The following is a 22,079-nucleotide window of genomic DNA, read 5'->3' on the forward strand; positions in this document are numbered from 1 at the left end:
ATGTTAACACTGGAATAAATAATTGGAAAATTCCTAAGACCCTCTAGGGTCCAACTTCAAGGTTATGTCCAAGGAGAATCAGTGCTCTCCATCTGCAGTCTGCACTTCCTCAAACGGAGATAAGCAGAGAGTGAAATGCAACTGAATCCCAAGTTAGGACAGAAGAGAGTAAAAACAAGGCCCATTACTGGCTGCAGATAAAAGGAATGCAATATGTGAAGACAAAGGGGCGCTGAAGGGCTTTGTGACAGACTCACAAGGAAAATGAGAATCTTTCAGTTTATAATTCAACATCCTCATTCTTATTATATCCACTCAGCCCAATACAGGAAAGTACACTGGGATTAATTATAAGGTTGTTTGGTTGATAACATAGCAAAATTTTAAAAGACTGAATGACTACGGCTATGGTCGGAAGCAACTGGCCATCATTTCCACCCATTTCTTGCATTAAAATGTAAATGAGATCGTTTGTCCACAGTATCGGAAGACATGCTGACTAGTTCCCCTTACAAGATTTTCCAGAATGGAACAAGTTCACACGCCACCCTGTTCAATCTACTCAGGACTGCCCATTCTGACGCAGGGGGATGGAGAGTGGGCCATAGTTCCCCCCTGGAGACAATGGCTCACCAGTGAGGAACTTCTTTCCTCTCTTTGGCTTTCATGATTTCCCAACACAACTGGTTTCTGCCATTGCTTCCCCACAGTAGTCACAATATCCTGAGTGTGTATACAGGACTGAACAGTAAAATAACCTTCCCAAAGTCACGCAGCTTGTCAGTATCAAGACTGGGCATTAAAAGCCCCTGTGACTCCAGAGTCAATGTTTCCACGGCTAAACACAGTCCCCTGAAATGGAGAGAAGTGCATGAATACATGTGCATGCAGGTACCCACAGGCACATGTGTGTTAAGCACAAACACACAATATACTTCTCATACTGGGTTCTCACGTGACCCAAAATGAAGTTCACTGGTTAGATAAAAAGAAAAGGAATGTCAGGCGGTCACTTTCAGATATTTGAGAAGAATAGTGTAGAAATGCCAGTCAAGAACAAAAGTGGTACTGCAGAGATTAAGCCATGTGTAAATGATGGCTGAAACAGCCAATGGAGCATCAGGAACTTGTAGGTGAGGACTTGTTCTTTTGCTCTGACTTTCACAGTACTCTATGACAGGCTTTCTTCAAGTGGCATCCATAGGGGTCTCCTGAGGACCAAGGTTAGTCCAAAATGTATGTGGTAGAGAGGTAAGGAGCAACTTGTCTCAGGTCATCCATTACACCAAGAGTCATGACGGGATGCAGAGCCCATGTCTTAGAAGCCAGTGATCTTCCCACTGACTAGACTAGAAGAGTCAGGGCGGCAAGAACATGAGTGACAGAAAAGTCTTCGGTGGAAAATCCGTAGCCTAATAAGAAAAGGGAACAGTAAAACAGGGTTTTCTTGAGCATGGGAAAGATGAGCACACAAAAAAGGATGAGCAGAAGGGAAGGTACACCTCTGGGAAAACAGGGCCGTGAGTGCCATTTCTGACATGATCTGACTCTCTGGAGTCAGGGGCTGGGAGGGTGAAGGGAAGAGACCATCTGCTCCACCCTCAAAACATCTGTTATAAAATAAGACTGATGGCATGTGTCATGTCAGGAGGCTCTTGTGAAAGAAACTGCTGAGCCGTACATGATCCGAGCTAATGGAGAAGTCCCCAAGGTTTGGAGACCTAGATTCTAATCCCAATTCAACTGCCAATTTACTGTGGAACACTGGGAAACTGCTTAACCCTATTCTGTCTCAAATTCTCCAATGGCAGCGGGGCAAGTAAAACAAACGCTTTTGGGGGTACTCCAAAATCACATTCTTGTATTCTTGGTAAGTACAATGTAACTATGAAGTCCTAACACCGTCCCTGCCTTTCCAGCTCCAAGGTGTCCCTCCATTTCAGCCCAAGGAAAAGAAACCTAAATCTTTCATTCTCTGTCAACTCCTGGAGAAAAATGCAGCAGAGCAGTCTTCTGTCCAAAGAGAGACTTTTAAGGAACTAAGGGAAAATCACAAACATAATTACATGTTTATACTTACACTGGAAAGAACGATATCCATTTTGTCATATCGACGATCTCATATTGAATATTTGCTAATAAAATATGGAAACAGAGTCCATGCTGTAGGTTATACAGTTTTAACAGCCGTCCAGTTCTTCAAGCCATAAATCCCCTTAGAAAGAGCAAACAATGGACCATCACCTGCCCCTGGATTCTTCATGCTAACAAGTTGTGCTCTACTGAGACTGGATGTATTTTTTGGAAAGCTCACAATAGAATAAAGTCAAACGAATTGACTGAACACGTATTTGGTATTTTCCGTTCTAGGCAGCCAACCCTAAAGGAGCTGGCAGTCTTATTAAAGGGAAACTGCTCATCATTATCATTTCCAGAACAAAGAAAGAAATTAAAGGCATATTAATTTTTCACATCTTGCCTCTGAATGGCCATAAATATCCCCACTCATCAGTATGAAACAGATAAATTTATCTAAGGCAGAGGGCCATTTTTCTGTCAATAGCTACTTATTCATAGGACAGAAGATGGGGAAAGGTAGAGAATCTTTTTTTTAATAAATGTTTATTCATTTTTGAGTGAGAAAGCATGAGCGGGGGAGGGGCAGGGGATCTGAACCCGTCTCTGCACCCTCGGCAGTACAGAGCCCCATGCGGGGCTCAAACTCACGAACCGTGAGATCATGACCTGAGCTGAAGTCGGACACTCAACTGACCGAACCTCCTAGGAACCCCAAAGGAAGAGAATCTTGAGGTCACGGTATGGAAAATACTACCCTTAAATCCATCCCTTTGAGTTAACTGTTGCTCCCTGAAGGCAATAAATTTTCAAATGCAGCTATTCCTGAGAGGAATAGCACATTACGCTAAGATCATTTTAGTGTGAATTACTCTATTGGATGCTTTGTCACTCAAGTAAAGCCTGGGGGAGCATAGTTTGAGAGAACTGGACAGGGTCTGAAAGGGAAAGGATGCATTTCAAAAGAGGGCTCTGAGAAAGTCCCAGACAAAGCTTTACTTCTTTGCCATTTTGGTTGAAGTCAGCCTTGAGAAGCTTGGCAAGGTGATGGTATCCTTGGGAGTTATGACAGAATAAAGTAAAATTCCAAAGGGGAAGTTTTATACTAAATACACTTGCATTAAATAGCATGCGGTGACCCTAGTGTTCTTCTAGAGTGGCACTATCCAGTAGAAACACCGCGTGAGGCACAGAAGTCATTTTAAATTTTCCAGAAGCCACCTTTTGTGAAGTAAAAGGAAGCAGGAGAAAATAATTTTCATATTGGTTTTTCTTTAACTCGGTATGTCCAAACTATTATCATTTCAAATATAATTTATATAAAAAATAATTAAGGAGGCCATTTACATTATTTTTTATACTATGTTTCTGAAAGCTGGTGTGTGTTTTACACTTATACCATACCTCAATTCAGATGCTAAATGCTCGCTGGAAACATTTGATCTATATTTAGATCTCATAACATTTACAGTTGATAAAGTGGATTCACATACCCAAATGGTTCTAAATACACTTAAAAGGTTTCCCATAACTGAATCAAATATCAGTTTTAAAATATGAATTAATCACAACTAATTATATGGAAATGAAAACAGGATCTCCAAGGCATGAAAACAACCTAAGGGTCCATTAACAGATGAATGGACAAAGGGGACACACAGTAGAATATTATTCAGTCATGAGAAAAAAGGAAATCCTCCCATTTGCAACAATACAGATGGACCTTAAGGACACTGTGCTAAGTGAAATAAATCAGACACGGAAAGACCAATACTGCGTGGTATCACATATGTGCGGAATCCAAATAAAACGTCAAACAGAAACAGAGTAGAAAAGTGGTTGCCACGGGTTGGGGGGATGGGGGAAATGGGAGAGGTTGGCATCATATTGTATAATTGAAATAAAGTTTTTCATTAGTCGTAATTCAAAACTCAGTTCCTCATTGCACTGCCCACATTTCAAGTACTCCAAGACCACATGTGGCTACTGTATTGGACAGAGCAGGTCTAGGGTACGAGAAATGGGGAGCCAAAGCATTCGTGCAGGAGTCACAGCTTCACAGTGAGTATGGCTAAGTTCATTTTGCTTTTTTCAGGGGCCCAGACTGTATTTGTCTACCTGGCCGGCCACTGAACACATACTCTCCACAACTCACGAGGCAGCCCAGACGTTCTGACTGGGCTATACCCATAACATCAGCCCAACCTACTGCTTGTAGGAACAACTCCTCGAGGGTAGGATCCAGCACAGATTCGACCCACAGTGCCTCGCCCAGTGCCTGGCATTAACTAAGCATTCAGCCAATTCTTATTAAATGAACGAAAGACTGCTCTCCTGACAAGCGACCAATAGACTCGTTTTTATGTGCTTTGTGATGAGAGCCTCGTTCACACTCAGCATCCCCTGTTTATCCAGTCAACAGACGGAATTCATGAACACCGCATATAAGAGCTGCCCACAGGAAGCCTATTGTCTACTCCCTGTCTCCTAAAAATGTGCCTAATGACTGATGCTGGACATTTCACAAGTTTAGTTGCCCTCTTAAACACCCCCAGAGGCACCTGGGTGACTCAGTCAGTTAAGTGTCCGACTCTTGATTTTAGCTCAGATCATGATCTCATGCTTGGTGGGATCGAGCCTTGCATCGGGCTGGCTGCATGGTGACTGCGCAGAGCCTGCTTGGGATTCTCTCTCTCTCTCTCTCTCTCTCTCTCTCTCTCTCTCCACCTCTCTCTCTCTGAAAATAAATAAATAACTTAAATAACTTTTTAAATTAAATTAGGGGCGCCTGGGTGGCTCCATCGGTTGGGCGTCTGACTTCAGCTCAGGTCACGATCTCGTGGTCCGTGAGTTCGAGCCCCGCATCGGGCTCTGTGCTGACGGCTCAGAGACTGGAGCCTGCTTCGCATTCTGTCTCCCTCTCTCTCTGCCCCTCCCCAGCTCACACTCTCTGTCTCTCTCAAAAATAAATAACCGTTAAAAACATTTTTAATAAAAAAAAATTAAATCTCCAATCAGGAGTGAGCTGCTGTAGAATTCTCTCAATGGGAGTTAGTCAGACCTTGAGCAAGGCAGAAACGAAGCACCAGAAAAAAGAGGAGAAGAGGGGTGCCTGGGTGGCTCAGTAGGTTAAGCGTCCGACTTCGGCTCAGGTCACGATCTCACGGTCCGTGAGTTCGAGCCCTGCGTCGGGCTCTGGGCTGATGGCTCGGAGCCTGGAGCCTGTTTCAGATTCTGTGTCTCCCTCTCTCTCTGCCCCTCCCCCATTCATGCTCTGTCTCTCTCTGTCTCAAATATAAATAAATGTTAAAAAAAAATTTTTAAAAAAAGGGGAGAAGAGGCATGGCTACAGATAAATCAAGAAAGGGTACAGAATGAGGATGTAGAGGCACAACCGCCAAACAGTGTCTCCTTCACTGTGTGACCCTCAGCCAGCACTGATTGTGTGCAGTACCTCGTTGTGCCCTGCCCAGTACTGCAGACTTCTGAGGTGGGGGGTTGGGAGAACATTTAGAGTGAAAAAGAATTACGCCCACTAGGATGGCTACAATTTTAAACATGGAACGTAATAAGTGTGGGTGAGGATGTGGAGAAGTTGGAACCCTCATACGCTGCTGGTGGGAATGTAAAACGACTTGGCCACGGTGGCAAACACGATGGTGGTTCCTCAACGAGCTAGTCAGAGGATTACCATGTGGCCTAGCAATTCCACACCTTGGTATAAGTGTGAAAGAACTGAAAACAGGTGCTCAAACTAAGCCTCATACACAAATGTTCATAGCAGCACTATTCACGATAACCAAAAGGGGGAAACAACCGAAATGTCTATTGATGGATTAGTGGATACATACAATGCATCCATACAGTGGAACATTATTCAGCCCTAAAAAAAGGAATGAAATGCTAAGTACTGGCAAATGCTACATGGGTGAATCTCAAACACTTTATCTAAATGAAATACATCAGTGGTCCAATGCCACACCACATATTGTATGATTCCATTTATATCATATATCCACAAAGACATACAGACGGGAAGATTAGTGGTTACTAGGGATTTAAAGGAGAGAGGAGTGGAGAGTGACTGCTTAATGGGCATGGGGTTTCCCTTGGAGTAATAAAAGTGCTCTGGAACTAGAGACTGGTGATTGATGCACAACACTATGAGTGTACTAAATACTGCTGTATTGTACACTTTAAAATGGTTAAAATGGTAAAGTCTGTTTATGTGTATTTTATCACAATTTTTTAAATGTCAAAACAAGTATGGGGAACGACATTTATTTTTATCCAAAATAAGATGGAATTTTAATAATAGGAGATTGAAACAATTCTTTTCTGTCTTCCTTCTTCAATCTTCTTCCCTTTCACCTTTTTTTCTATATGGTTTAAGGCCAATCTGTACCCCTACAATTCCTCTGTTTGCATTACACCTTGTAGATGCCATACCTTTTTTTTTTAACGTTTATTTATTTTTGAGACAGAGAGAGACAGAGCATGAACGGGGGAGGGGCAGAGAGAGAGGGAGACACAGAATCTGAAACAGGCTCCAGGCTCTGAGCTGTCAGCACAGAGCCCGACCGACGCAGGGCTAGAACTCACGGACCATGAGATCATGACCTGAGCCGAAGTTGGACACTCAACCGACTGAGCCACTCAGGCGCCCCAGATGCCATACCCTTTTAACATATTTTTTCTTGTATTCAGTGCAATTGAACCTACCAGTACAAGTCACATTATTTTTAACAAACTTTTGTTTTGTTGCTGTATTTTTTCACTTTTATACCTTTATTTAACAATCAGCAGTTAGTCCTCATCTGCCTTAACTTTCTGTAGATTTTTGAAAGTGGTGACAGGTACATAGGTAACCAACACATATAGAGTTTGTTTGTTGAATCTTCATCTTTGTTACATTTTCTGGACTACCGCACATGGATATGGTATGGAACATTCCTTATTCCTTTGGCCCAGACAGCTTTGTTGAGCCTGGTATCGATGCCTACATCTGGAGCCCCCACATACTCCATGGCAAATTTCTGGATCACTTTGAGTGCCTGAGGGGCACACTTCTTGAAACCTACTCCATGGATGCACTTGTGAATGTCTATGGTATGTTCTCTGGTCACTACCTCGCTGACGGCAGAATGACTCTTGCTCTCACCACCGTTCTTTGCAGGAGCCATTCTGCCCGGCCCCGGTTGGAAAGGAAGAGCTTAACAAACTTTGATTCTAACAATGCGTGCCTACCGTGTGTCAAGAACCATGCTAGGCATTTGGTAAACATTTTCTCAATGAATATAGGAAACGGAGATTTTTAAATTAGAAACAGCAACGATATTGCTTGAGGTCAATCTTTCAAAGGAGAAAAGTAATTAGAGGTGCCAAAGGTGAAAGACCAACAAAATGAATCTAACTTGGAAATCCTTATTTTCATCTTGACAGATGCATTCGCTCATTACTAAAATGAAAGCGTACTGAGTACTTACAATGTGGCCCTGGCTGTAACGGCAGGATGATGTACAGACTCCTCCTGAAGTCAACTCTATCAAGACTCATAGAGTCGTTAAAACAAATGTACTATTTGTCTACAAGTGTGCAGGATGAAATAGAAGAATGTGTTGAGACCCTGCTGGAAGGTGGGTAAACACAATCATTCCCTACATGCCCATATTTGCGTGTGTGTTTCTTTCTATGAAATACACCAAAGTCCCACTGTTATACCATCCTTGGGGGCAGAGCCACAAAACTGCTTGGTTAGCGGCGAGTCCGTGTTTCACCAAGTGTTTCTAGCGCTGCCAGGAACTGAATACCCGGTGGACGTGGTCCAAGGTGGGTTATGTAGTGTATAGAAAGGACCACATGATATTGGAGACCCATATGTTGTGTTCTGGCTCCAAATTTTCTACTTTTCTATTATTGTGTAACACAAGATCTTCCAGACAAGAAAAAAGTTGAGCTGTCTCAAGTCTATCCCATTACTCCTAATGCTCACAACTCTTAGGTATATGTTAAGAGGATACATATAGGATAAGAAGAATATTCTTAAAGCCCCACACGTGCATACCACTACAAACCGAAATAAGGAAATAATGAGAAAGGCAGCAACCACAAGTTCTCGGCAGAACAAGGCTGGCCTGCAGAGAGAGCAAAAATTACATGAAAGACACAAGTGAACCACACCCTAAATCTGAGAGCTTCTGCTCAGTGATGGAAGCTTCTGATAAGTTTCTTGTTCATGCTTTTATCATTTATAAGCTCAACTATGAAAACAAGACAGTAAGTCAAATATAAGGCAAAAATGGTAAGCAACAGTTGAACAACCGAACAAGAAGAAACGTGAATTGGAAAGGGCTGGAAAGGGCAAGGGCTCTGTAACTTACAGAAAGCCTTGGCATACTTTCTGGATTGTTTTGCTCTTTCTTCACACAGGCTGAGTGGAAGAACCTCAGTATTTGTCATTTTGGCTTATTCATTAACCTCGGCTCACACCTTCACTTCAGAGACATTTGTGTATACATAAAATTGTCAGCCCCAAATAATAGATTCAAAATATGCAAGATGTGAAAAATTATTACAAAACTACTGTCTTGTTGTGGCCAGATTCTAGAGTATATAAAAGGCATTCACACCCATTGTCTCACTGGATGTTTAACACAAGTGATTTGAAATCCTTTCATCATACATTCTTCTGTGCATGTTCACACTAGTATTTTCTAGAGAACTGTATACCGTATTTCATGGATGCTATATATCACTGTCAGTAAATTAACATTCACAGCAGCCTTAAAATCCCAATCCTTATATGAAAGGCAAAATTAGAAACAACCTCCACTCGAAAGCCCTGTTGAAGGCCATAGAAATCTTTGCTAAGGGCCTTGGTATTCAATGGCAACAATGGGCACAGTGGTTCCAGACAGTAGGTAAGTGCAGATAGAGCCCCTCTGGGGAAATAAAACAATAGAACCTATGTTTGGGGGACCCAATTTGCATGCCAGCAGTCAGCTTCCTTGCACTTTTAAAAATGCAAAATCCTCACCTCCACGCGCAGTGCACCTGGTGGGCTAGCTAACCTCTCACTGTGACAGTAAGTCCACCTAATGGACTGTATAAACAGAAACCTGGTTGTGATTGTTTTCTGAATGGGGCTCATCCAACATGCAATATTACTACAGACGTGCCCCTTCCTTATTCAGGCAAACAAGTCACTAAGGACTTAGAGGAGAGAGCATTTGCAGGCTCATTTTGCAAGGGGGAGGGAGGGGGACGCTCTTTTACTACTGTGCTAGAGGAGGGGTAAAGAAGAGAGCCCGTTTCAAGAAATATACTATGAATAAGAAAACCTGAGTACTGAAACAAAATTGAAGAGGAAAGCACATTTATCAGTGGGGGGGGGGGGGGGGGGGGAGATTTATTCAAACATTAAAGCTCTCATGTTACCTCTGTTTTCATTTGAGATACTCGTATTTTAATACCTCTGCGTTCCAGCTTCTCCTCTTACTGGATATGAAGCTAAGTTTCTACCCCGTGCTCATGATTATGCTGTCAGCTAAATGATCAATCATGCTATCACCAATTTCACATTGAGACTTCACGGCAGGGTGAAATCAGAGAACAAAATGGCTGTGGGGGAAGAATTTGTTTAAATACAGCTAGTTTGGGGAGCTAGCAAATTGGTAAAAAAAAAAAAAATGATGGAAAACATATGAAGTGTAAATGCATCTATCTTTAAGGCAGATCCATTTCAAAGCTTTCCACAGCACGAAAGTCATTGTGTGATACATCTCAGTGTTTAGACTAGTAAAATGCCATAATCGGGTTGCAACTAAATGCCAATATTTCAGTCCATCGACTGTGAGCACTGATTTGTATTTACTGCATGTCTTTTAACTATATGAATACAATGAATACACTGAAGGCTACTTCCGAAATGAATCTTGATTTTATATTTATAACCAGAAAAATGTTTTAAGAAAACCCAATAGCCGCAAATGCCAAGCAAGAGAAATAAAGGTGATCAGAATGAAGCCCTGTAATATTTTTGACTACCTGATGTTAGAGCCTATTCCATACGTGTGGAGTCGCATTTGCCACACAGGAGCTGGGAGAGAGAAGGAGCTCTGTGTTAGGAATACTCCAACAGCAGTTTGGGAACAAGATATTCAAGGAGAAAGCAGACAAGTCTGGGTTCTGATTCAGAATTGAATCTCTTCAATTTCACTTCAGCAAGCAAGCAATGCCTACTTCTTTTAATATTGATATTATATTTAAACGCAAGTTTTGAATGACTGCTCTCTAAAGGTTCAACTGATGGAAATGATCTACTATTACAAGGGCAGATCATTCTTGCTTAAAATCAATCATTTTAACTCTGCCTTTGTAGTACGTTCATGATATAAACAATCCTTTCTTCAAGTAAGGCCCGCCATTAATTCTAATCTTACAGTGCTCTCTACTGGTGATAAATTATGTGAAACCTCATTAGATATCGAAAGGTCTAATTAACTTCTCATCTTAGGCTCACACCACCATTTGAGTCCAGTGTGGCACCTCCTAATATAACACACTGGGCAGAATCCAAGATGCACCAAGAATCTCCATCCTTGACAGATGCACCTGCCCGTGAACCGCTGCATCAGAGGTGCTCGGGAGAAAGGGCTGGAACAAGGAAAACTTAGGCAGTGTGGCTGCCAGGCAGGTTGAGGAAAGAACACCGAGTGCGGAATCAAGAATTAGATTGGAATCCTGGCTTCGGACTGCAACAGCTGTGTGACGCTGAGTAAGTCATTTTACCTTTTTGAGCTTAAGTTTTCTCATCAGTAAAATAGAAATGATAATTCCCACGCTACCTATTTTACCCAGGCTGTTGTAACAAATGAGATCATGGGCAAGATCATACTTTGGAGAAATGATTACGATCATCATCATTACAATAAAAGAGACCCTATTTACTTTGAATCAGTGAGCCTTGAAGCTCTTAAGATTTTTTTTATCAGTGGGATTTTTTAAAAACACAGTCTTACATGGAGCTTTAATATAGCGAACTGATTTTGTTAGGTGGACTGTAGGAGTTCAAAAGCGAAATTATTTATCTATTATCAAGTCAGTTAATGACAAGCACAAAACTGTCTGGGATATACATGTGGTTTTGAAATCTGGGGTTATGGTTGTCAACTGAACTGACATTTACCTCAACATCTAATTTGTTTCTGGACTTCCTTTGGCTGCCTAGTATCGGAAAAATTATAATTTGTATAGATAAGTACGTGTCCCATTCTATGTTCAGGAATATGTTAATCAGCAACAAATACAAACAGTTTAAACAGACACACATACAGAACAGGAGTTTTACCTCAAAGTCTGCCCAAAAAGTGTTCCTCACACAGCACAATCAAGTGTGTTGGGGGGCTTGGAGTTGCCTCACCACTTTTTTCTGCTTGAACACCCCCCTCACCTGCCTAAGGAGACCCCAAGAAGCGAATCTGGCAGCTTTGGAAGGTAGGACCGCCCCGCCCTTCCTCTGGGTATTTAGAAATCTACTTAGGTCCCAGTGTAAGATTTTGGCAATTATTGGTAACAAGGTATTAACCTGGAGAAAATGGAAATATATATAATATTTTAGCACTGATTACAGACTTAAAAAGTCCTTTGTGGGTTTAGCAGTGTTAGGAGGTATAATTATAATTTGGCATCTTTATAAAATTATCACATTTGGTATATTCACAGTTATGAAAACCCAGAAAAATAGAGAAATCATGGGGAAATCTATTATCTGATAATAAAATGATTCATCATAATTAAGCCCTTCCTCCTTTATCTTTTATCCCATGCCCCCTAGCCTGTTTCTAAAGAATACCAAGTGATGAGAGCATACCACTCTTGATCTTGGGGTCGTGAGTTCGAGCCCCATGTTGGACGTGAAGCTTACTTAAAAAAATTTAAAACTTGGGGCACCTGGGTTGGGCGTCTGACTCTTGGTTTCAGCTCGGGTCATGATCTCACAGTTTGTGAGTTCAAGCCCCGCATCGGGCTCCGTGCTGAGCAGAGCTTGGGATTCTCTCTCTCTCTCTCTCTCCCTCCCTCTGCCCCTCTCCCCCTCTCCCCCACGCTCTATCTCTAAAATAAAAAACATATATAAAAGAAAAAAAAAGAACACTGACTTAGAAATCCTTTAAATTCTAAATTTGGATTTACATAAAACCAGTATGTTTCCTACAGTTCTATTCAATTAGAAATGTGTGACAGATTTAATTAAAAGACATACCTCACTTTCACATATTTGTGACAAGTATTGCTTATAAACATTGCAATACATTTTGTAACATATATAAAAGGAAAAATTGATACAAAATAATACTGTTAATCACCAAATCAGAGCGAGAACTAGGAATAATAGATGTTGGAGCAGTGATTAGTTGTTTAAAAACTGCAATTATATACAACTAGGTTATATATTACTAGCCTACACTGAGATTACTATTTATTTAATACTTCCATTCATTTTGACATTCCAAGGTATTATAACCCCAAAATGCCCTTTTTGTCAAAGTATGAACTCTCAGATGTCACTTGTTATCAAACAAAATCTCCAGGAAACAGCATATTCTGGCTTCTCAGTCTATTCAAATGAGAAGGCAAAGGAAGACAGCAGTATGTCCAGTCAGGGTGAGAGGCAGTGATCCAACTTTAGGGTATTTGTAAAGCACCAGGCAGGGCAGTGTCCTAAGTTTAAAGGAACTCTTAAATGTAGGGCATGGTGAAGGAAAGAGGCAGTATCTGAGTAGAAGAACTGAGCCAGGTGGGCAGGTAGTCAAAACAAACTTCGTCCCACTGCGAAACTCAAAACCAAACCATGAACCTGGGCACAGAAGCCAGGCGGACATGGCGGGAGTGGGAAAGCTGGGATTTGGTAAGTGTATGAGAGAACTAGGAACACCACTAAGCACATTAGATGTTCAGGGCCAATGGGAATGAGGCTGATTCTAGAATCCAGCAACCACAAGGATCTTTTGGCTCTGCTCACATTGGAGGGGCTCAGAAACTGGACTGGAGTGAATCTTCAAAACCCGACAGGCAGCTGAAAGAATATTTCTCCCCAAAAGACGATGTCACGAGGACCACCATGAGATACACATTTGTAAGCACAGATATCCTAAGTGTGCATATGTGCACACACATACATTCATACACACGTGATTTGGAAAGCTCCTACATCATTTTGTTTTACTATTCAAACGGACTCCAAGGATCAGACACTCAGAACCCCTTTTCTCACATGGATACACCACCACTCTTGTCCCCATCTAGCTCAACTACTCTGTTAGCATTGCTGGGATTGTTCCCCTGTCCTCTCAATAACCCTTTAAGAGCCCTACATCTGGGCCTGCTCTTATTAGGCTGATATCGTTAGCAGCCAGAGAATGATTCCTATTAAGAATGGGTGACTCAAACCTAGCGAGCCGACATGGGAGAACACAAGCACATAGTTCTTTTGCCGTCCTTGGTTCTTGGAGTGGTAGGGTGCCCTTGTTTGAAAGAACCTGAACTTCTGCCAATAGCTTTGGCCCATCTCTGGTTGACAACTTCAAAGCAGGCATTTAGCAGGGTTTTCATTTCACTTTACTTCTCAGTCATACATCTACTTGGCCTAGATTTAAGCTCAAAAAGCCCACCTCAAAAAAATATATCCTCTTTAAAATCCAAACTTACATTCGGAAGTTACATGGGGCAATGAGAAGACTAAACTGGTATGGGAGGACATGGTGACTTCCAATTTCAGCCATGCCAGTCATTTGGCATCAAAATGTGCACCAGCTGTGAGAGTTTGGATCTTGATAAGTCAGACGATGCTGGAAAGCTGACAAGATACTGCTGTGAAACTGTTTTCAACCCCTTAATGTCTTCCCTGCCCCCTTATTTTCATATTTTGTTCCCCGTGTACATGCGTAATATATAAAGAAATGAATTCGAAATCCCAGGAGTCTGTACACAGGTTAGCACGGGGCTTTTGCAAGGCCTGAGATAACCTCGGTAACTTCACCGTCGGACATGGTCACCCTTAATCATCTGCCAGCATGTTTTCTCTTAAATGGCTCTAGCAGTAATAAAACCGATCATCATAATATATGCACCATAAAAGAGGAGAGGGAAGTGAATGAATTTACAAGCAGCAGCATCTCTGAGACTTGATCTTCTCCACCAGAAGTTGGTGAATTCCCCATGGATTTCAACAGGAAATTGGCCTGCTAAGGGGTTATGGGTGATACGGCCTTAAATGGGACTTATGAGCTATAGTTCCAGGTCCGGGACCACGTTGCCCTTGTTCATTAGTGCTTATGAGAAAATAAAATACTTCTTTTAATTTTGCTTTTATTGCATTTTTGTGAAAGGAAAAATTATTTAAGTTTGTAGGGGATACTTTTTCTTCCTTATTATTTATTCATATGCATATTAAATCTCATAAACTCAAGTTGCCAAATTCTAACCTGCTGATGAGGGGAATCTTCATGCTTTCCATCTGTTCAACTGAGTCAACAAGATGCTGAGGCTCTGGCCTGTGCTTCCCCAATCCAAAACCAGTGGGGGCTGCACATGCCAATTACCTACGGTACTTCCTTTTCTTCACACACAACCGGGGAAGAGAAAGAGGGTGAGACTTCAGACACAACCAAGTAATTATCAGTACAAAAACTCTTCTTCCCCACTCCAATGGACCCTGCTATAGATCAGAACTGAGCCTTTTATCTAAACAAGAAACTAATTGATTGTTTTTAGTTCCAACTGCCCTTAATGGGATTTTACAGGAATTCCATGTTGGAAATGAAAGTTGGTAGAGACAAACGTATTCTCTCAAGCAGTATTCACAGGACTCGAGCTTCTCATCCAGGGCAAATTAATTGATTTATGGGCAGCATGACGCTGGTGATGCTAACAGGAAATATAAAGAGAGCAACTCGCGCTATGTCTTGGGCTCAGACAATTTGCATTAGGTAAAAAAAAAAAAATCATTTCCAGAATTGTCTGTCAGCCAAAGCACAGTTTTTAAATCATAAAACCAAGCCACAGATGCAAAGGTCACCCAGCATAAAATTATGAGCATAACTAGGGAGAAAAAGCCCTTTATGTGTCAAGAACAGGAAGCGATTTTGTGTTTCTCTACAAAAATTTACAGTCAGCAGCTGAAGGCAGAAAAAGCAATAAATTATAACAATTAAATCCAAAGTAACTTGCTGTTTCCATTCAAGGTCACAAAGCTTGGTACAAAAGTCATGGCACCATATAAGACAGCAAATAATGTGCAGGGTAAACAATACATACACTTCTGATTTTTCTTGTGTGTAGGTCCCGTTAATGTCACTTACAAGACAAGAAGGAGGGACTGAGAAAAGACCCATTGCTCCCCATCTGCTATCCACTGGCAAAGGTGAGTAGGCGGATAAACAAGCCCACACTCTTCAGTAAGTGTTCAAGAACGGACTCATTTCTCACATCCTCCATTTCTAGTATGTCTCCTGATTGTACTGCTACTTTTCATAATAATACGAACTCCAGTTTGTTGATCTCCTAGTAGATTCTGGGCACTGAAGTGATTTCCGTAAGATATCTCAAACCATCTTCACAGAAGCCTTGTGAGGTAGATACGCACAGCCTCATTTCATAGATCAGACACACACATGCATATGCGCGCAAACATGCACACACACGCACACACGGCAGGTGGCCCTACTCACGATTTGAACTCAGGTCTGTCTGAGCTCAGACTCTTATACCCAAGACTCTGTTGGTCTTAAACAAAGTAGCACTGGGTCCTTTTCCTGGGTCCTGATATCTTACAATCACAGAGTTTATAACTCACAGTTGGAATTTTTTCTCCCTACGTGATTTATAATAGTCTCCCCCTTATCCATGGGGGATATGTTCCAAGACCTCCGGTGGATGCTTGAAACTGCAGATGGTGTTGAATCTTATATATACTGTTTTTCCTGTACATACATACCTATGATAAAATTTAATTTATAAATTAGACACAGTAAGAGATTAACAACAATAACTAATAATAAAATAGGATACTTATAACAATATACGGTAATAAAAGTCGTGCAAATGTGGTCTCTCTCTCAAAATACCATATTGTACCGTACTCAACCTTCCTGTGATGATGTGAGGTGATAAAATGCCGATGTGATGTGATGTGATGTGATGAAGCGAGGTGAATGACGTAGGCATTGTGACACAGCGTTAGGCTACCAGTGACCTTCTGACAGTACATCAGAAGGAGGGTCATCTGCCTCCGGATCGCAGTTGACCATGACTAACTGAAACCATGGAAAGTGAAACTGCTGATAAATGACAATCGTGTAATGTCGATTATATAAATTCTTTGATTTCTCCTCCAAAGAACAAGAGGGGAAAGCGTCACCAGTCATTTCTGTATGATTCCAATTAAGTTATAAACTTTTTGAAGGCAGGCACTGTAATTTAGGAAGAAATCCTCTCTTCTACTTCCCAAGTTCCTGTCTTAGTCAAGACATTTCTGTTATCTCTGTAACCTATGAGAAATTTTCCATTCTTTTCTCCAGCCCTCCCCTGGATCCTCCTCGAGGAAAGAAGAAAGGTTCATCAAGTTGCTAGGGATGAGGCAGAAGTTACTGGATAGGCAAGAGGATTCTCTTTCTCTCTGGCAGGAAGCTCTCTCTGGTACGCAGACTAAATAGGGCTTTCCCTGTCAACTGTCAGGAGAAGGCAGAAGTCTGTTCTGCAGCTGCTCTACTCATAATTCGTAGGGTGGTAGTTCATTTTACGTGTCAACCTGGCCAGACCATGGTACCCAGATATGTGGTCAAACATTATTCTAGATGTCTCCGTAAAGGTATTTTTTAAAGTGAGATTCTAGATGTCTCCGTAAAGGTATTTTTTTAAGTGAGATTAACATCTAAATCCATAGACTTTGAGTAAAGCAGAATACCCTCCATAATGCAAGTGGGCCTCATCTAATCGGGCGTTCAGGGGAAAAGATTGATCTCCCTGAAAGAATAAGGAATTCTGCCAGCAAACTTCCTCTGGACTTGAATTGCAATTCTTCTCCATCTCTACAGCCTGATGGCCTACCTTGCAGATTTTGGACTTGCCAAGCCTCCACAATCGCATGAGCCAATTCCTTAAATTAATTATTTCCATAAATAAATAGATAGATTAAAAATATATAGGGGCGCCTGGGTGGCTCAGTTGGTTAAGCATCCAACTCCTGGTTTCACCTCAGGTCATGATCTCGCAGTTCGTGAGTCTGAGCCCCACATCAGGCTCTGGGCTGACAGCTCAGAGCCTGGAGCCTGCTTCGTGTTCTGTGTCCCCCAGTCTCTCTGCCCCTGCCCCACTGGCGCGTGCGTGTGCGTGCACTCTCTCTCTCAAAAAAATAAACATTAAAATATTTAAAAATATATATCTAGATACTTATCTAGATATACATTTTTATTCAAATCCATGTCTTTCTATATATCTGTATCTCCATCCTGTTGGCTCGATTTCCCTGGGTAACCCTGATCAGTACAGGTAGGGTAGGCTATATCTAGCAAAAAGCTGATTCTCCTCATGTAAGGTCTAATTCTGTAAAAAATAATAATAATAATAATAAAATAAAATAAAATAAAATAAAATAAAATAAAAGCAGGTGTAAGAAATTGCATAACTATAAAACCCTCAATCTCATCCTGAATGATTTTATGTATCACTGAGTACTTTGTACATAGTAGACCTCCAATAAATATTTGCTAAGTGAATGAGTTTGTGTTATAAACACTGCTGACTTCTATTTTCAATGCCTCATGCCACATGAAATCCTAAAGAGTTGATTTTTACCTATCTTTTAAATAAGGGAGTTGAGATGACTGAATTTAAGGAAAACCTGGCCATATGGTTCCATGCCATATAGAAAAGATTGCAGAGCTAACTAAAAGTTGGCAGTCAGTCAACCTTCTCACTGACATGTGAATAAGATATGTTAGTGTTTTATTGCTGTGTACCAAATTTCCACAAACTTTGTGGCTTAAAATAACACCCATTTATTAGCTCACTGTTCTGTAGGTCAGAAGTCTGAGCAGACTTATCTGAGTTCTCTGCTTAGGGTCTCATTAAGGCCAAAATCAAGGTATCAACAATTGAGAAACCAAAGTGAACTAGCCTGGGCCATTATTGAGAGGCTCTGGGGGAAGAATCGACCTCCAAGCTCATTCAAGTTGTCAACAGATTTAAGTTCCTTGCACCTACAGGACTGAAGTCCTGTTTACTTGCTGGCTGTTGACCACGGACCACTCTCAGCTCCTAGAGGCCACTCTCAGATCATTTCCACCTAGCTCCTCCATATGCAAATCAACAATAGTACATTAAACCCTTTCTCCTTTGAATCTGACTTCCTCTTCTGCTACCAGATTAAAAAAAACTGTTTTTAACAAGCTCACATGATTACATTAGGCCAGCCTCCACAATTTCCTTACCTTAAGGTCCACTAGTTAAATGCAACCTTAATTACATCTGCAAAATTCGTTTTGCCATGCAATGAGATAACAATGAGGGTAACACCTGGGGCCTGGGTGGGGGGCGGTGGTAAAGGTTATGGGTGCTTAGAATCCTGTCTACCACAAAGACACATGCAGATGGGCAAAGAGTAATTATTCTGGCACTTGTTAAAATGGTAAGGAAGACTTTATTCAAGATTATTGCAATAAGGGAGAGACTATCACAAGGGAAAGGGGCTGAAATCAATTTCTAATACAGCAAAGACAGCTGGGGATTTGTAGCAAAGGAGAAGTGTGAAGAGGACAGTGAAGGGAAAATTACTAAGTGGAACTTGATTAGACATCAAGGGTAGGGAGATTCTTACTACACTGACTTAATAGGATTCTTGCAATGAGGAACCTGATCATACATAAACAATAGGAAAAGAGGAGCTTGATTATATTCCAAAGGTGAGGGGATTCTCAATAAATTGGCTCAGCAAAATTCGTTGCTAAAACTGGGCTCAGCCAAGGTCAAGGCCTACATGAAGAAGACTCAGAGGAATCTGACTAAAGTTTGGTGAAGGAGAAAATCTTTGTCAAGACATCTATCTTATAAGCAAGTAGGCCTATTAAGGGCTCAAAATGTAGAATAAGTGGTTAATCCATGTAATGATATTCAAGGGATTCTAATAAATTCCTTGCCAAAAATATCTCCTCTCTCCAGATGACTACATGGTACTATCCAAGGGAAAGGAGAATAAAGGGGACAAGGATATAGAAAGAGGAAGTGAGAAGGTATCACAGCTAGGACTTCCTCTTGGCCAACACACCTGGAGACAAGCCTGGTCATCTGCTATGGTGAATCACTTCCATTGACATTACATAACAGCTCCCTCTTCTAGGGCCTTGAGTTCTTCTTCGTTTTTTTTAACATTTATTTTTTTTCCGAGAGAGAGAGAGAGAGCGAGAGAGCACAAACAGGGGAGGGACGGGATGGCGGGGCGGGGGGGGGGGGGGTGGTACACAGAATCTGAAACAGGCTCCAGGGGCCCAAACTCATGAATCATGAGATCATGACCTGAGCCAAAGTCAGAAGCTCAACTGGCTGAGCCACCCAGGCGCCCCTTGAGTTCTTTCTTCTAATCACCACGCAGCTCTAAGGTCTCATGCAAATCAGCACAATGCCATACATAGCGCAGACATTTGACTGTATTTTCATTACAAGCCATTCTTTAAATCAGAAAAAGTAAACACAACACAAAGGAAAAAAGTTGACAGTGCACACACCTTAGCATCTTTGTCAAAGTTAAGAATGATCAGAGAGTTCAAACTAATATCTTAGAGTTGTGACATTGAGACAGAAATCGAGGACAGATTGAAATGTCTACTGATACCTTTCAGCTTGAGATACACCTCCTTCAAGGTTTAATCATTTCTATCTAATTGCCTACCTTTCAAACATAACATGGAGACTGAAAAACATTAGGGTTGTAAAAGCCCTTAGAAATGATCTAGCTACCCAATCCCCTTAATATTCAGATGAAAACACTTTGCTTAGTAGGGGTCTAAATCCTTCCATGTGGGAAATGACAATTTTTCAAGCCTATTTGGGTTAGAGAAATCCAGTGCTGAGCAGTTGTAATGTGAGCTCAGATTAATCTATTTAGGCATGTGGAAGATGGCACTTATATGATCTGACTTCCCCACCTCCATGCTTTCCCCAATTCTCACTATTCTCTAAACAAACCATGAGCTTTGATGCCTCCATGATCTTGCTGATGCTGTGACCTAGGTTTGAGAGGTTATCTCACCATTCAGATTCATTCTTTAAAACAAAGTTGAAATGTCATCTCTTTTCTATATCTTACCTGGACCTGTCCCTCCATCTCACCACTATTTCCAGGCAGAAGACATGGTTTCCTCTACTTTATCATTTATCATTTAATATTAAAATTATTTCTTTAAACGTCTGTCTTTTTCTCAAGACCAGGGACCTTCCCTTATTAAATTTTATACTATCCTCACCTAGCATAGTATCTCGTACACAGAACTTAAGAATTTGTGAAATTCAATTCATTTGATGGGCTGGTTGCTTGGTTGCTTGCTTGTTTCATTGGTATTCAGGTGAATTGGAAGCATAGTTGGTAGACTGGCTCATTGGCTGATTGGTAGGTTTTCCAAAATGTAAATACATGATTCTTCAGTTCTTTCCAGGAGATATAACCAAATAAGGCCATTCATTCATTGCTGATCACTCTGATAGAAAATATAATTGTGAGGTCTCAAGTAAGCTGGATCTGGATTCAAATTCTGATCTCGTCCCTCATGTACTCTTTAGAAACTGCAGCCTTGGCTGAGCAGCTGGAGGTCACAGACTTAGCAGGACTATCAATAAATTTTATCATTTTATTGAGGATGCAAAGTGTGGCTATTATTTGTAGATGCTGTTTAGGAACTGTCTCAATGTCACAATGGACTTATACACATAAACCATGTTTCATGGTCTTCTTTAATCCCTGGAAGCCCTTCAAAATAGTGTTACATTTGGAAGCACAGCTCCATTCACACCCCTGGCAGGTGGTTGCCCCTTGGATTTTTTTGGACCGCCCAAACCTCTTTTTACGAAACTATATGCTTAACTACAGTCAGAACCCAAGCTGTGTAGCTGGTATTTTCATTCAGTTCCATGACGAGAAAGCCACACAGACTCCACTGGTCAACAGTTAACTGAATAAAAACAAAAGGTTTTATATTGGTGCTTTTGTACTATAAGACAGAGTCCCTGTATAGGCTGAAAATAACTTTAGAATACTTTCAACTGTGGGGCCTTCACTGTCTACTTGTATCACAAAGGGGAGATTCTGGTTTTCAATTACAGCCAGTGCTCCAGACTCCCACACCATTGCACAGGTAGTTGGTCTTAACACCCATCCCGTCAGAATGATTCTTTACCAACTTCATTTAACTTCCCCCAGCAGTTCCTCACCTACCTCAAGTTTGAAGCCAATTTAGGGATGCTTCTCGGTACTTTTCAGCCATGAACAAAAGTGTCACAACCAAGTAATTGTCATATGCACAAAGCCTTGCCCATAGATGTGTATGGAGAATGGGGTAATGATTTTTTGTGTTCCTAGTTACAATATGTAGAGCGATGTAAATGGAAAGGCCCAGCCATTGCTTGGTTTTTCTTTCACTGTCAGGACCAGAGAAGGAGACGGTAATATGCTTCTATGCTTTTTCCAAGGTTGGTCTCTACATTCGCCACTCAAGCGGTTCATTTCCCCTCCCCCACACAAAAAACGATTTTCCCCATTGAGGAAACACAAAAATGAAGCAGCACGTGCAAGAGAGACCTTACGTACCTCTTCCACCCCAGCACTTCCCAAAGCTTCAAGTAAGAACAAACCATCTGCTGAGCTCGTTAAAATGCAGATGTTGATTCAATAGATCTAGGATAGAGCCTGAGATTCTGCATTTTAACAAGCTCCCAGGTAAGGTCCATGTGCCTGGTCT

General features: G+C 41.3%; 1 pseudogene; it reads right to left on the reverse strand.

Annotated features, from left to right (window-relative positions):
- Positions 1-6,882: 6,882 nt before the first annotated feature.
- LOC145713847 (large ribosomal subunit protein eL31 pseudogene) lies at positions 6,883-7,280 on the reverse strand (annotated as a pseudogene).
- Between the last annotated feature and the right edge of the window lie 14,799 nt (positions 7,281-22,079).

Source organism: Panthera onca, chromosome X (assembly GCF_046562875.1).
Source record: "Panthera onca isolate mPanOnc1 chromosome X, mPanOnc1 haplotype 2, whole genome shotgun sequence".
Classification (NCBI taxonomy): domain Eukaryota; kingdom Metazoa; phylum Chordata; class Mammalia; order Carnivora; family Felidae; genus Panthera; species Panthera onca.